Raw genomic sequence first — 17931 nt, forward strand, 5'->3', positions numbered from 1 at the left:
AGCCTCCAATGACCTGGTGGGTTATCTAAATGACACCTTGTGTCTGTTACTTCTTCATCTGTAAGACACTTTGAGGCATTCTAATGCCTGATCATTCCCAATGTGGCCCCACTACTGTATATTCGATCATGAGTCACGGGCAAACATCTACATTGGCAAGCCACAGTCCACATTTATAGTTATGTGCAAGAAGCATGTAACACCAGAATCCAACATTAGTATATATGCACTGTACTATTATCATGCCAGAAACCAACTTGCCTTATTATATAGGCTGAGTTTAACTCACACATCATTGCAAGCCTGTTACAGACCCTGCCTGCCACCCCTCTCTTTCATCTTCTATTCTCATTCTCTCATAGAAGGTCTGGCTGCTACACCCTCTTTCTGATAATTGTTTGGCTGCAACTGTTACCAGGTCCTGCCAAGCTAGAACAACGTGCACTTGGAGCTGCAGTGGATGGCCATTGCAAAAGGGATCTAATGCCACTGCTGGAGTCACTGCAGAGAAGCTAGCTACCAGGTTCTGTTTCTTTCTTGCTCTGTAGTACTTCCAGAGAGGATCTGCAAAGGACCTCTCTCCCCTATATTCACAGCTGAGGAACTAGATAAGAGGTCGTGCTCTTTCTTTGTGTTACTTCCTGAGAGGAGGTGCAGATGATTTTGAGTGCATATATGGTTTTATTTAGCTGTGAATGAAACTATATATGCACATGGATTGTGGAAAAGTAATGTTCCTGTAAAAGGTTGCATCTTTGAGTCAGAGATGTGTTGGTCTAAGTTCAACCACTGACAGAGGATGTGGCTAGGATGGTTCCATGGGCACTTAAAGGGCTGGAACATAGCAGCACATCCCAGAGTATTGCTTTGTATCTGACCTTTTACAATTGTAAATCCTACCACTAATTGACTAAAGCACAAGCATTCTAGATTGCTGCAGATGCTCTATTCCCTGGTGATTTGAACCAGAACTTAGTCGTCTAGTATCATTCATGAGCATACTTCACACTGAGATGTGCCAGCACGTCTATACATGCTAATGCTAAGGGCAGTCTACAAAGTACCAGAAAATGTTTTGTCAGTAGACACAACATTTGACTGTAAATAAATCTTAGGTTTTTCAATGGACTTGCACAGAAGAGAGAATGAAATCTATTCACAAATGTACAGTGGCACATTTAGATTTACTCACATATAAACTTACTACTGCACATAGTAGTAACTTTACATGTTTTTGCTATTCATCATTTCTGAGTGTATATTTACTACTAGGTGCAGACTAACACTAACCACCCCTTCAAAACAGGAGACGGAGCCTGACAGAAGTGGAGTGCAAAGTTACGGCTAGTAACTTTTCTGCTGTAAGCAGAGATCTCTGCCACCAGGGCAGAGCTTTCTCTATGGTAAAGTATAGGGAAAAACAATAAAGTTTAATAATAATTAATAAAATATATATAGTTTAATGTAAAAAAAAAATGGAAATTAAATAAAAAAAAAAATATTAACCTAGAACTAAATAAATACAATGTAAATACAATGTTACAGCATATTAAACTCATCAAATTAAATATTTAAAAATGATGAAAAGGCTCCAACCCCGAAGGGCCCTTGCCCACCCTGGGGAGATTATATTTCAAACATCAGGAGTGTTGTTTTTGGAATTTTTTTTTTGTTTTGCATTTTTACCCAGGGTGGTCTCTCTGGGTCCCTCTTCACAAGGCCGGGGTATTCTACCCTGCAACTTAAATGTTGTTTTTCATTTTTCAGAACACAGGAACTCAGCCCCAATTCCTGAAATGGCTGCCAATTTCTTTGTTTATGTGAGGCACCCAATCAGATCTTATCTTTTGATTTTCCAGTCCTTTTAAGGGAGCTGAGTGCTATCTCATAGGACTGTTTCCGTTAAAATGAAAGCCACTTCAATAATTTTAACTGTGAAAGCGTGGAGTGCTTACCAATGTCCACCCCATGCATGCTGTTACTAATTCCAGATACTTTTGAGATGCTTCACTCTAAGCTGTGGCTCAGGGCCATGGTGACCTAAACTCTATGCAAGATGGATTCTTAGACAGGGAGGTGCAGCTCTAAAGCCCTGAAGGCCTGTACTCCTATGTAAAAAAATAGAAGTTTGTTAGAATGAAGAAGCTGGAAACAGGAGGCCTTATTCACAATGCTTTTTACACAAGAAAGTGCAATTTAGCTGCGAAAAACACACTTTAGGAACATATATTCTAAATTCTAGTTCCTAGAATCAGGAAAGTGGAAAATGTAATTCAAGCAAAACTTATTCCAGCATGGAAGAGTTTCCAAAATTGCAGGATTAAGGATAAGATTATGGGCGTTCTTCGATGGTGCTCACAGCAAAAGTGAGTCAACACACACATATGTGTTAGAAGTAGGGTGTTATTCTCATGCCTTCTGTAGGTTTTTGCTGGAACTGCCTCAAACACAGCAGTAAGTGCATTTTCATAGTGTGAAGAGGGTAGTAGCGATTCCGTATTTAGTAGTGTCATTGCAAAAGGGCATTTTCTAAATAGAACTTTATTTTTTGGGTGTTAATACAAAATGTTGAATATCATACGCATATCTGTGTCACATTAATGTATGTAGAAACTTCCAGCAGTGGAAAATTTGCATGAACACATTTTATTTATTAGATTTCTGTAGAAAATCTAAAATTCTCATTGATTTATTTTAGTACTCATGAAATCCTTGTTAAATTCCTAAAAAAAAAAATACGTCTGCTTCTAACTATAGAAGCAACCGTATGAAGCAAATTTTCAATTTACTGTTTGAGGAATTTAGGAAACTGTGGCAACCCAGCCCAAGGAAAAGCAGCAGCTGGAGGGTAAAGCACTTTGAGTCAGCCATTTTGTTTGAAATAATCAGACATAGGGCCTCATTTAGAGTTTAAACCAACATAAATTGGCAGTTCACAAGCCCTGCCAAACATGTGGTTGTCTCACTTTAAGTAGAGGGAGGGAACCCCTGGCGGGAACTCTTATTCTGGCAACCTGTCCACCATTAGGTGAACAGGTCATAGGGACAGTCCTCCAGCCAAGTGGCCACCACAGGAAGGGATAAACTTCACTATGGTTTCCTGTTTTTTTGCTTTTCAAGAGCAAATTTTCTTCCCAACAAGGCATGGCACCCACTCAGCAAACTTTTAAGCCTTCAGATTAACTGCTATAGAGGAGGTTTTTCTTAAAGCTTAGCGATCCCATTAGACAGGAGATTACCTATAAATACTTCCCCTAGGGGAGGAGAGGCCATAGCTTCTGTTGACCTGCTGGACTGGCGGAGCACTCATTATCCTCTAAATGAGGGCTGTAATTGAGAGTGAATTGCATGGTGGGTGAAATTATTTTTGATACTGCCTGAAGAGTTTTGGAAGTCCTGTGATATGCAGGGGTTTCTGGGCAACACAGAGGTGGTTGAGATCTTTTAACACTGATGGAGAAATGACCATCCTTTGTGTAGCCCTATATTTTTCCCCTATCCGTTTTGCTGGCAGTAGACTCTGCACTTTATCTCTGCTAACCTAGAATTAAGTGCCTGTGCTCCTCATTTTAACATGATTGAATTTGCATAATCCTAATTGTCATATTTACCTACATATAAACCCCTATTATATGGCATAAGGTGTACTATAGTGGCAGTAGACACATGGCTTCAGCTCTACCATTGTAGCCTGACTGAAGGGGTTTAAAAACTGCAATTCGGCCTGTCAAAATAAACCCCTAAGCCTGCTTTGTGGCCCATTTGACAGGGTGCATAGTATCTAAAAGTAGAACAGGTAGAAAGTTTATGCTAATTTTGTCCTTACAGTGAGTAGCACCTAAAAGCTATTTTCCCTGCAGCAAGGCTGACTGTTCCTCAAAAAACACTGGGATACATATACAGTTATAATATTGCAATATTTTCCCAGGAAACAGCTACAAACATAAATCAAGAATTCTTTGTTATATTTATTAAACATCCAATTTATTGGTGAACTTGAATTGCTAATCAATAGCACGGAAAAGATACTATTAGAAAGTTACCTTTTCCCTGCCTAAAGCTTCTACAGGCTGATTTGCTTTAGTGTCCCAGCCCTGAATGAGGTGTGAATGGTGAAAGGTGTCCCCGAGCAGAGGCTAAGGCCTAGGTGTGGGGAGATGTTTTGCTCCTCTCGCAGGATGACTATTTTATCAGTGTCCAGCAACGTAATTTACTTCAAAGGGGCCTCCCTTGTCACTTGCAGATATCAGATGACACCAGGGCAGACCCCTTGTTTTAGTTTGCCAGTTGGGCAAGTCCCAGTCTCAATAGGAAAGAAGCTGCCCCCAGAACCGGTTTGCAGCAGCCACAGAGGTGGGGGTAATCATTTCCCTGGCCACACTCTGGGCTCTGCACCAGGGGAGAAGGGTTTCACCATCTTGAATTTAGGCAGAGAGGGGCACCGGGGGATTGTTTGCGGTAGGGCACGCAGGGAATGCTGCAAAAGTGGTACGGAGAACCACTGGGAACATTTACCCCATAGTTTAGGGAGGAGCCAGGAGTCACGTTCACTCACAAGCTGGTGCCAGGCAAAAAGGTGGCATCCCCAGGACCCTCCTCAATACACTTTCTGGATCTATGGAAAACAGCCAAAGACTAGTATCTTGTTGTTCGGTATTAGTTTCTGAAATTAGAATGTAATATTTCATCAAAGCTTTCAATTGCACTACCATTATTATTATTATTATTATAATAATAATAATTATTATTATTATAAAACATTTCTTAAGTGTATGGCTCTCTGAATCGGGCTTCCGAGCACTCTGAGCCAAGCTAGGGAAAGACCATTTAGGCGTATAGCTAGGTTTTCAGATGTTTCCTGAAGCCGGACAAATTATCATTGAGTCTACAACTGATAGGTTGAAAATTCCACAGTTTTGGAACAAGATAAGAAAACGAAAGGCCACCCTCTCTGGTTCTCTTGATTCTTGGGATGGTAAGGAGGCCTAATTTACCTGACCTCAAATCTCTATTAGCATTATAAGGGTCATTAAGATGATGACGAATATGTGGGTCTGCCTTCTATTTGGCACGATGGGCAAGGCAGAGTGCCTTGAATTTTATTCTTTTGTTTATTGGCAGCCAGTGAAGTGTGGTAAGAGCTGAATTAGCAGATTTGGGTCTTAGGAAGGCCCAATAATATTTGGGCAGCTGCATTTTGAATGGTTTGAAGTTTGTTAGTCATGTATAGTGGACTGCCTAAATACAAAGATTTGCCATAGTCAAGGTGGGACAATAGGAGGCCCTGAACCACTGTTCTTATGAATGTCCATGGGAAGCCATGTGAAAGTGCTATGCTAATGTATTGTACATTTCACAAGACTTAAATTACAAAATTGTTTCAAACCAATATGGTTGTGATGATATTACATCAATAGAAGCTACTTCAGAAGTTCTTAAGGAGGGAGTGGTACCAAATATTAATTTGAAAAAAAGTGGTACAGTTTCCCCTATTGCTATTGCTAATCAACTGGGTAGGTTTGTAAAATGCACAGGTATCAGATATTTCAGCTTCAATAATTGATCATACAGTTAGGAATCCAAGGCTCAGTGTTCCAAATTAAAGTCATTTTGGCACTGATGGAAGAGACCAATACACCTCTGCAAAGAATGCAGTGAGGGAACTAAAGGGTTAGGGTATGAGACACCAGGGCTCAGGATTCAACAGAGGAAACTTGTGTAGGAAAAACATATTAATAAATGCACAAAATGTTGAGGGAACAGTGTGCTTCTATGTAATCCATTCTCCTTTCTGAAATGTTTGTTTCTTTTTGGATCCCTGGCAGTATAATGAACCCTAGAAGTCTGGTGAACTCCACGAAGAGTTCCTTTGGTATGACACAGTGGACAAAACCAGAAAATAGAGAAGGAAATTCAGCAGGGCCACAAGTTTGGCAGGAAAAGTTGAACAATGGAAAGGCAATGCAAAGTTAAAAAAACCTCAAAGATGCATGAATCCAGCGGCCAGGTGCAGACTCGACGGCAGCAAAACAAAGTTGTACTAGTTACAAAGTTTCCAGCAACTATGTGATCAGTTGTTTATGCTGACTCCGGTACTGTTGACCCCTAACACAACTGTAATGTTGAAAATATACCATATAATTTGCCTTTTAGATATGGGCATCTTTAATGCTTTCGATTAATTCGATTACACATCTCCTTCTATGCCTGAAGGTGCACCTCTCCAGATATGTGAACCAATGGACTCACACCTAACACAGAAGGGCAGAGATGCAAGATCATCTAAATGCTTCTGACAAAAACCCAACTCAGCCAGGCACCACCAGCCTTGTACCAGGAAACACTGACAAGGTGTTATGGTGGCCTTGGTCCTGACATATATAAATCAGCAGTAGGCTTGGCAGAGGTGTTAAGACTACCTGTATTGAATAAGACGTGAAGTTGAGGGACATGGCTAACCACCCACAAAGATGACCACATTTACGTGAGCCCTGGAATCTCGGATAGAGTAGTTGAAGTTACTTCATCTCTGTCATGAGGAGTTGGGATTCTTAATTAGGTCTTGTGGCTGAGGAGTAGCTAGAGGAGCAAAATGTATATCTTTTGCTGTTTAATTCAATCATTTCTCTGACTGTATTGTTACCTTCTCACTTTCCTCAGTGTCTTGTGTTGTTGCTCACCATTTTCCTTCACTTTCATCAGGAATTGCAGCTCTCAGAGTGTTTGTCTGACATCTCTGGCAGCTGACAAAAGGAGGCTGGAATTGCTTTTCACCACAGTGCAAGCTGGTATGAGGCTTTATACTTCAAAAATATGCATTTTGATTCACATTACTATTCTGTTGATACTTCATGAAGGTTTCTCTCATTTTTATGTTTACATATGTGAAGCTTGGCAGAATACATTGTAATAGCATATTTAATTTTTCCCATTATTCTTTTTGTCAGAGTCTAATATTGGTGCCAATATCTACTTTCATGGTATGTTATAAAAAAAACAAATATTTGACTATGAGTTCTGCTTTTTTGCTTCAGGGTTCCTGGTTCAAAAAAATTTTTTTTTTAGAGAACAGACATCCCTTGGAGGGCAATAAGATGGAGAGAGCTGCTATTATTGCAAAAGTCTCCATTGCCGCCAATGCTTTGGGTACCGTTCGCAATCAAAGATATGACAAGCTTAGCAAAGAAAAAAAGCCTAAAATATCTTGGAGCCTCCTTCTCAATCTTCAGTGCCACTTACTCTGGAAGATCTGCTTGAGGACATCAAAACTCTCAAGCCATTTATTGTTTACATCAATAAAACTTTACTGGCGCTGGCTGAAAAATGGTGTGCTGTGGATAGTAGAATGATGGTAGCAGAGAAGAGAATTAGTAAATAGAGGATGATGCAGAAAAAGTCAAGGACATATCCAAAGAAACTGCCTCTTTGAAAAAAATGTAAAGGATTGTAAAAAAATAGAAATCAGAGGAACAATCTAGTCATTTATTGTACTCCAAAGGGTTCTGAGGGTTCAGGCATGCTCTCTTTTCTTAAGCTGCAACTTCTGATAAAGTGGGTATTTCAACTTCTATATCAATCAACATTCAAAGATCTCATAGAGTTGGTCCTAAATCAACTTCTGCCAGTTACTATGCCAGTTCTAAAGCTATTATATTATACTTTCTTCAACACACTGATTTGTTGATGGTCTATCTGTGGCCAATGAGAAAAAGCAGATTCTATGGAAAAGTCACAAAATCTTTTACTCCCAGGATGTTTCGAGAGCAGCGGTGAATAGAAGAAAAGGCGTTTTAGATCCTTGTCTGCAGGTAATGAATACAAGATATGGTTTGATTTCACCCTTGTCTTTTTAAAGTTTCTTATGAAGACAGAGCTTATTCTTTTGAAGATCCTAGCAAGGTTAAAGAGTTCATTAACAAGCACAAGGTGAACTATGTGGACATTGGTCATCATGCTATTCACTAACATGTTGTTGTTCTCATCGTCCATATTTTTTTGCCAGACTCCATATTTCTCTATAAGAATATGTTTCTTGTTATCTATATCACTGTTATTTTTCTGGTGCATGTTCTATGTTATCTTAATTCTATTATTTGTTTTCTTTTACAGCTATTGCTCCCTGTTGGTTGATTGTGTACCTCTTCACTGCACCTCGTCGTTCTGGCACTCATGGACTAGTTGCGTCATTGTGTGGTATTACATCTTCTTATTGTTAAGTTTCTATTGGCAAGTCCTTGAATTCACTGTTTTATGTTGTTGCCATTTCACTTCATATTTCTTATCATGTTATTTGTTGCAATAGTTCTGATATGTTTTAGGTCTCCTTTGTCTATGTTATTTATAGCTTGGCTCATTACTCTTTTGATTCTAACCTTGGTTGTGTTCATGACTGTGCTAGTCTTACACTTGTCATTTTACTTTCATTTTTCATCCTATTTTGTATTTATGGTTTTCATTCTCTACTGTTTGCAAGTTCAAAAAATGTATCTTCATTAGTTTTATTGTTTAATGTTTCCACTTCTTCATTTGAAACATGTTTGCACTACATAATGTTCAGGGTTTTATATTTCAAGGTTATCTTTTCACATGTCTTATATTCGGATAGTCATTGCAAGATAAAGGGGCTTAAAAATCCACTTAAAACGCAAAGAGTACTTTCTCATTCAGCTAGACAAAGTACTCAATTAATGCTTTTACAAGAAACCCACTTATTAAATAATGATGTTGGAAGTTTGAAGAAACAGTGGGTTTGGGAGCTCTTTGTTCACCAGCTAAATGTAATAAAAGTGGTGTGGGTTCAGTGTTTCAAAAAAGCCTACATTTAGAGATTATCTCACAAGAGACTGATTTGGAGCGTAGAATGCTTATGGTTGAGGTTAAAATGAATAGTATATTAGTTTTTATTAAGAATATATGCAGTCCAAGGAATTCTAATAACTCTTTCTGGAGAAATGTTTTGTCTAAGTTAATGTCTACTTCTACTGCTAGAGTCATTAATGGGGCTGATTGCGAAGCACTTCTGACTTCTGTACCCACTTTTGGATTGAAACTCTCATGCAAGGTATGTTCTCAATTCTGCCATTTTTTTAAAGTAGCTAGCCAAAGAGCTCTATCTAATGCGTGGAGGAGTTGTTAAAAATAGTGACAGCAATGAAAGGAAAATATATCAGTGATTCTCTATTGAATGTACACAGCAAATATATGTGATTATATTATAGCATAACTTCAAAGCAAAGAATAAAAATCTAAATTCATCACCGTAGTAGGGCCCACCAAATGCTTCATCTTTCTCATGTCAGCAAGAAGAACGACTCCTGTTCAACTGCGAGAAAGAGATTTTCCACCCCCACAGGACATGTCAGGCAGCTGGCGCCCGCTCCTGACTGAAGTCTCGGAATTCCACGCTACTGAACAGAGTCATCTTTTTTATATCTTTGAATAGAGAACTTTTTAGAAAGCCCTCCCCCTTAGAGGAGAATTATAAAAAAAATGCTGGCTACTGTAGGTCAGAGTTTGGAAAAAAACAAGCATCGAAGGTTGGCCAGGTCTCCAAGGCCCGTTCTTTCCCAAGGCTGACTAGAGGGAAAAAACACAAAATATGCGCTCCCTTATCATGCTAGGGTTCGGTGAGAACAAAATACGAAAAAACACAGCTTGGTTTACCTTGTGGCAAAACACAGCTCATCTGCAATATCTCAACTGCAATGTCTAACGCCACGATAAAGCCAATAGGCAACTAAACTGAATACAGAATGTAATGTCTAAGGCCACGTTAAAGCCAATAGGCAGCTACACTGAATACAAAATGTAATGTGCTACTGGTGAACATTGAACAACTAATATGCACAGTGGTGAAACACAAAGTCAGTGGTCAAACACAATTATTTTCACTACAGGAGTATAACCCAGATTGTAGAGAGTGCATATTTTTTTTCATCCAGTGCAGAAGACACAAACCAGAAAAGACTGTTTATTTTTAAGTAAGGATCTGGTTCAGTCACCAGTATGTGCTAAGTTTAGGATAATATTAATATCTGACCATACCCCTGTTACTGTTTTATTGGCTATTTTACCTAAGAAAGGGAAACTAAATAGATAGAGGTATAATATTGTTTTGCTTTACAATAAAGCACTCCAATCCAGGTTTGAAAAAAATGCCACATAGTCTTTTTAGTTTACCTCTACCTGTGATGCTAAGGTAAGTAATCTATGGAATTCTTTTGAGGTGGCTGCTAGGAGCTTTATATTAATTTTGTAGCGCAAAAAAAGAAAAATGTTATAGCCATTCTACAAGAAAACATTGGAACAAAGAATAATAAAGATTGCTTGGCTAAGCTAATATGAGCTAAAATAGAATTTAGTAGAAATTCAACTACAGATGTGTGTGGTTATTTATTAAAAATCAATGCAAGATTTTATGGAGGTTTGAATAGATCACAAAAGTATTAGCAAATTATCTCAAAATTAAAAAAAGAGAAGTCCATAGCTAAAGGTATTGTTAACGAGGATAGGATTAAAATGTTTAAGGTTAATGACATTTCAGAGTGTTTTATTGATTATTATGAGAAATTGTATTCATCAGAAGGGAATTTTTTGGGGAGCGAACCTGATAAATATTTTGGTGGCCTTGCATGGAGAAATGTATCCTTAATTGTTTTATACTCTAGTGGCAAACATTTAGATATTATGGAAATAAAAATGACACCCAAAAGAAAAGGCCAAACGAACAGAAAGATTCACTGTGGCATTATGTTTTTACATTTTTGAAAACTATGAGTTCCTCAGTTGTATATTTTATACAGTAATTCATTACAGCTAGAAGGTTAGAGCGCACTTGTATTTAGATTTTATTGTGTTTAATTCCAAACAAAGACGGAGCTTTATCTTATTTTACAATTCATTGATTGAAAGGTTTTTGCTAAAATATTAGCACCACATTTTGAAACTTTAATACCTGATTTGATTGGCCCTAAGCAAACAGGTTTTGTCAAAGGCAGAGTGTTTACTAATAACTGTAGAGACAGCATTTCCATACCTGTTAATGACAGGTATGCACTTCTTCAAATGACTGCTCTATGTTCCCACTGCAACGTTTCTAAGCTTTCAAAGATGAGAAGTCTAAATGATTTTTTATAAACCTATAGGCCTGCATCATATCAGTATTTTACTAATCTAGTCAATATTTGTATGTCAGGAATAGTTCAAGATTGTGGAAAATCAGACGACGTGTTTTTCCTTTTTAAAAGGTAAACTTGAAGCAGCAACTAGCAAATCTCATCAAACACACGTTAGAGTGGTCTAAACCACCCAAATGATTATTATTGGCAGAATAGCTGCGTTAAAGAATACTATTTTACATAAATTCACAATTAGCTGTCACTGACAATTCCAGAATGCCAAAAATGAACAAATGGTTAACATTTTTCTACGAGAAAGGAGGCAACCATAATTCATGTTCAATACTACGGTATTGTGGAGGTAAATAAATGTGCTGCTTGATTTAGGCTACTTCCTTGTGTGCTTGAGTTTAACGAAATATTTTTTCTATGAAATATTCAAACGTTTCACTCTTCCCTTTTAGAATGGAGAGCACACCTTTTCAATGATAAGCTATGCTATTCTCAACTGATTTTTGTATGACATAAAATATCCCACATTCCAAAGCCAGTCAGTGGGCAAATAGAGTGAGACAGCAAAGCACAATATTGTTGATTGACATGGATTAGTTCTTTAAATCAGTATTAACGCAACAATACTGTTGGGGTTGTCCCTCTTAAAAAAACTGTCCCCACTGTAGTACAAATTACAAAAATTACAAAAATTTAATTCACCTGTTTTTTCTGTGAATCTCATTCTTAGCTGTTTCTAAATGTTGGACTTTCGCAATTGTCAGCACATTGCAATATTGGTTTATCACAAAAATGCTTCGCTATGAGTTTATGCACTTTAATAAAGGCAATGAAATCATTCGTAAAAAAAATAATGAAACAATGCAGAAAGTATTTTGAATGTCTGCAGGAAAAAAGGTAGAATCTGCAGATGACAGACTCTAGTTAATGTAAAAAATTATTTAACAAATCACATACAAGTGCATACACTATTTTTATTTATTTATTTTGAACATTCCTGAACCCTTAGAAAGGAAAAGCTAACCGAAAATTGTACATTCTTTGCCCTCGTCATCCTCATTTCTCCTGGTCCCTTCTTTGTATATCTTGATGTCAACATTACTTTCACCTTTTGCACACCTCTCTTTGCAGCTTCTTTTTTTATTAGCATGGTCTTTGCACCCCTCCCACCTAATTGCACATCCTTTAGTGTGCTAGTACCCATAAGACATATTCAAGCATACGTGGTAGAAAAGAAACTCAGTACATCCCACCCTACCTTACATGTCAGGCATCACGAGTCAAATCTAACCCAGTTACAAGAACACTCCCCAAAATTGACAGAGAGAAGAAAGAAAAGCACATTCTGAAAAGTCAGATGTTAACTCGGTGTATATGATAAATACAAATGTCTCACTTGTATTTGTCTAAAATCCATTGGATGTTCTCCTACCCCATCATAACTAGACATCTGGTGTATCACAATCCTGTCACCCAGGACACTGTTAAAAGGGGAAAGACTAAGGACCATAATGGGGAGATTAATATACACTACTAGCTTGCATGGTTTTATTCTCAAGATGAACCAGTGGACAATGTGAATAATAATGGGGAAGGTAACAGCGGCCAGGGGACTGAGTGCCAGTGATCGGTGTGTAGGATACTGGTCACAGGTTTCAACCATGGTAGGGATGGCACATCCTTTTGGGAGTGATTGAGTTAATACTACAGAGTTGAGTAAAAATAACACATATTTTGAAAAAGAAACAATTCACTATCTCCATGCTTCCACAAAATTTGGGTTTGGTTTAAAACCCTAACTCTGTGTGTAACACCTGTATTTAAAACTAGGCATTTATAGTTGCCAACTTTGTGAACACTCAGAGGTGCTGTAAAACTTTAGAAATCACATTTATCTGATCAAGTCCACAATCACAACCAAAATAAAACAGATGTGAAGACTGACTGATTACCAGGATATGAACGAATTGGGCTCCTTTCACGCATAATGTTTTAATTTTTAACCAGAGACGTGGTTTGCCTTCAGACAAGCAGACAAATTACTAAGATTGCAATGGTTTATGTGAATGGTATTAATTATGAGCAAAACTGTTAATTGTTGACACCAATTTAGTTTAGAGGGCTGAGATATTGATGTTTGGATTTGCATCACATTATTGGGAATATGAGATATTAAAAAGAAATAACTGTAGAGCTTTTTTGAATATTTTACATCGATCTTCAAAGTGGAAAGAGTCAATAGCAACTATTTGATCGAGTTAGTTGCAATTTCATGTGTAAAGGTGTTCATTGGCATGGTTCTAATGTTGCCATAATTAGTTATATGTCCTTATTATATTCAGATTCTCACACTTCTATTTGTGTGAATGGATTGATGTCCTCCTTTTTTCATTAGAGAGAGACCCACATCAGGTTTCCCCCTATCTCTCTTGTTATTTATTCTTTCATTATAACCCTTCCTAGAACAGTCATCAGAATTTATTTATTATGTATTTATTTTAGACATTTATAGAGCGCAACTGTCACCTGAAAGGTATCCTGGTGCTAAATGCAAATAAACGGGGCATCCCAGCCCCAGCTCAAAAGACTTAATGGATTTTTTGGGGGAAAACAGCCAGGTTTTCAAGGCCCTCCAAAAGCCAAGAAGATCGGATTGATGTCTAATGGAAGCAGGTAGCTGATTCCAGAGTTGGACTGCCTTCACAGATAAGGCACATCCACCCTGTCAAGTATTCTTGAACATTGCAATTTATACGAAATTGTGTAAGGAAGATCGAAGACATCTTCCTGGAATATAATTCAGAAATTTATTCTGGAAGTACAGGGGGTCAGAGCCCTGAAGGACCTTGTGTACTATACAGAGAGTGTTGAATATCACCCTCTGTCTGAAAGTGAGACAGAGCAGCTCCCTTAGGGCCTCTGAGACGGAGGATCTCCTAGGCTTATCCAAAGCCAGTTTTCCATCCCCTACCTGATCTCAATGTAGTCGATGCAACAGGTAGTCTGGGGCTACCAGGAGGAGCATGTTGCAGTAATCTAATATGCTCATAATCATGCTGCACACCACCAAGGATCTAACTGATGTAAGTAACATGGGGAGAATTGTATGTAGACCCCTTATCAAAGAAAAGCAAGTTCCAGTTACTTTGGTGATGTGGGCTTTTAAAGAAAGCTTATTGTCAAATGTAACCCCTAAATTATGGACTATATCGCAGGACAAAGCTCATTCTGGGTAGGAAGAGGCCAGAATTTAGACTGCAGTTTAAAAGGGACTTTACTAACAGAGCACCCTAAAATCTCAGTTTTGGCTCAATTAAATTTTAGATTATTGGCATGTTGCAGGGTCGATACTGCGACTCCTGCCATCGGTGCCCCTGTGCCCCGGGGGAACATCGGAACTCTCACCCACCCGCAAAGAGGAAGACTTCCGGGTCACCTACAATCCAGAAGGCGGGCAAAACAAGGGAGAGAAAATGTCCATCACGGGAATGAAAGAGGAGAATGAGACCTGGACGGTGTTGGAGCGAAGAACAGGGACGGGATCCCCAGAGACCTAAGACGCAGGACCTAAGAGAAGCGGAGGCGTGGAATGCAAGACAGGAGACGAGTGCCAAACAGCCCTCAGGAGCGAGAGAGACAGAGAAGAAGAGAACCAACAACAAAAGGCCACCAGAGCATGCCACGTTCCTGGAGGGATGTGGCTTCACAAGGTACAGTTTTACTTGAAACTAATCTCAATCTAGAGGGCTTTTGGGGTGTGAGCAGGAGAAAGAGGGTACTGGATGCTTGTGGGGCAAATACGAACATTCGGTGAGCATGAAAGGTGATAAAGAAGTGAATTGGCTGTACCCAGAAACCCCCCCTTTTGAGCACCTTATGAGAGTACTTGGTCCTCTTAATTTGGTTTGTTCCTCACTAGTATCCCACCATTTCAATAGCCCCTCCCTCATATGCAGCACTCTCTTTATGATACCCAGACAAGTAAAAAGAAACTCTTACCTAATTAGTGCCCATTGCAATTTCTCTGAGGTCTGATTGGCCGCCAAGGGAACGGTCCATCTCTACCTAGAAGAAACCAGAGAAAAGACACCATAAATCAGACCTACGGGAAGAAGACGAAGAACGATGGTCATAAAGATAGAAGAAAGATAACAGTAACAACAGAAAGATAAAAAGATACAAAATAAAACAACTAACAAAAAACAAGCCTTGTTTAAAGTGTTTGCTAGTGTACGCGCACCATAGGCAGATGGACAACCCATGGCCATATGGCATTAAGGCATGTGGCAATATCCTGCATGGAATTGTGGAAGGATGTAATTTCATCTGAATGTCTTTGTCCAATGCTTAAATTAATTGTATATCATCTGCCTAATTCACCATGCAGATGTTGTGGGTCTGAATTCGGGTCACCTGGGATTTCATATAAAGATCAAACAGAATGGGACTAATAGCGGAACCCGGTGGGACACCATGCTTCATGTCTCTAAAGGCAGATCAATAGGGAGGGGGACAGCCATGGCTTGGTTGCGTTCTGACAGGTAAGATTGCAGCCAGTTCAGAGCATTGCCCTGTACTCCTGCTCCAAGAAGTCTTTCTAGGAGTGTTTCATGGTTTACCGCATTGAGCGCAGCAGTTAGATCTAACAGGATCACTAGAGCTGATCTACTATCATCTCCTATCATATGTACTTCATCAAGAGCCTTGAGGAGGGCTGTGTCGGTTCCATGACCCGTGCGAAAGCGGAATTGATCTTCTTCCAGGAGGGTGTTGCATTCCAGGTATTGTGATAAAATTTTATTAACATGTTGCTCCAATATTTTAATTGGAAAGGGCAACAAAGAGAGGGGTCTATAATTGCCTGGAAGGGCTGGATCCACTGAGGATTTCTTCAGAATGGGAGATACAATTGTTTTTTTTCCAGCTTAATGGAACTATGCCAGTGTCCAGGGATTGATTATGCATTAACCGTAGTAACTGGAAGGACTCTTCTGCCAAGTTTTTCCAACTTCTGTTAGGAAATGTATACAAAGAGGAGCCTGAGGTGATAGATTTGGCCAGAGCATGGAACCCTTCTTCCGAGATGGCCGCAAATTTCACTAAAATGCTGCTGCTATAGGACAGGATAGTGTTAGGGACTGCTGCGTTGACCGAGGTTGTAGAGGCAGAAGCATTAACCAGCTCTATATCAGAGATTGTCTCAGATGCTATTGGTCTATCAGAAGTGGAGACTTCCCTAATCTCTTCTAAAATTTTATTTATCTTCTCCTCAAAGAATTTTACAAAATTATCACATAATTCCTGCGGCAGGACTGTGGTTCTATCCATACAGGTTGGGTTCGACAATTCCCTTACAACTTCAAAAACCTTTTTAGCATTATTTGGAGTGATTCAAATTCCTGCGGCATGGTAATCAGCTTTTGCTGTCTTAATTGCCTTCTTGTACCTTTGCATGTGAAATTTAAGTAGAGCTTTATCTTCATCCTGCCAAGAGCTAAGCCATTTTTTCTCAGCCTGTTCACATACTACTTTTAAATGTTTCAGGGAAGTATTATAAAAGTGGTAGTAAAAGAAAACTTCATTTTATTTACCAATTTTGGAATCTTAACATGGAGAATGAAAGTTACCAAGGCATGGTCAGTCCAGCAGAGTGGTATGATATCTTGACAGACACCAGTCTTTCTGACATGAAAATAAGGTCTATCGTGTGGGCAGTAATCTGAGTAGGGCTGCAGATCAGCTGTTTGAGATCAAAAACATTGCAAGCGCTAAATAACTCTCTGTAGGCCGGTGAAGGGGAAGATTCCTCCACCCACATATTAAAATCACCTAATACAAAAAACTAAGAGTGGGACAATGCTACATTTGCAATCATCTCAATTAATGGTAGTTCATGGAAAAGGCCAGTATGTCAAGTCCCGGGATTTCATCTAGTTTTAGAGGCTCTAAGCACCAGCAATTTTTAAAGATAATCCTTACTCCCCCTTTTATTAACACGTGGCTTGTGAAAGATGTTGAAACCTGCGGGGCATGCCAGGCCAAGATCAATGGTGGGATTAGGAGAGGTCCAAGTCTCTGTAATATAGCAAATATCAAAATTCTCACTAGATATCAAACAATTAAGCTGCTCTCTGTGTTTGACTAAATATCTAGTATTAAGTAAACCACATTTTAGGAAGAAAAGATTGACGGATTCCACAGAGTGAATGATTTCTACACTACCATCACTCTGGCCACCCTTATCATGAACCGGCTGTTTATCGAGAGCTGAAAGCTGCTCCTTTGTGTATGTTATCCTACCTCCACGACATTCAGTAGAATCTCTGGGGGATCCGGCAGCATGGCTGGCGCTGTGCGCAAACAGTGTGCGGACAGGTGCAGACGGGCTTGCCTTTGTTGCATCTACTGCGCGGCCACGTCAGCATGCAAAATAAATAGTTTATTCTCCACAGGGACGGGAGAAACACTAGCGTGCTATCAAAGATGGCGTTGCTTAGGCAGCCACGCTCTTACAGGTGGGAACTACCTACTTGATAGAATGAATCAATTTCTGGATATTCCTAAATATTAACAAATCAGATTTACCATCTATGCAGATGCTATTTTGTTTGATATGTTTCTAAACCAGAAATGTTATTGTCAGTCATTTTTCATGAATTATCCAAATGTTCTGGCATATCTGGCTACAAATTAATTGCTGAGACATCAGAGGTTTTACTTTTTAATAAATGCTGCTTCAGACACCTTTAAAAAAACAATTAGGTCTGTCTTGGACAGGAAAAATGGCAAAGGCTAAGGGTAT

The sequence above is a fragment of the Pleurodeles waltl genome, chromosome 1_1 (genome assembly GCF_031143425.1).
Source record: "Pleurodeles waltl isolate 20211129_DDA chromosome 1_1, aPleWal1.hap1.20221129, whole genome shotgun sequence".
In the NCBI taxonomy this organism is placed as follows: Eukaryota; Metazoa; Chordata; class Amphibia; order Caudata; family Salamandridae; genus Pleurodeles; species Pleurodeles waltl.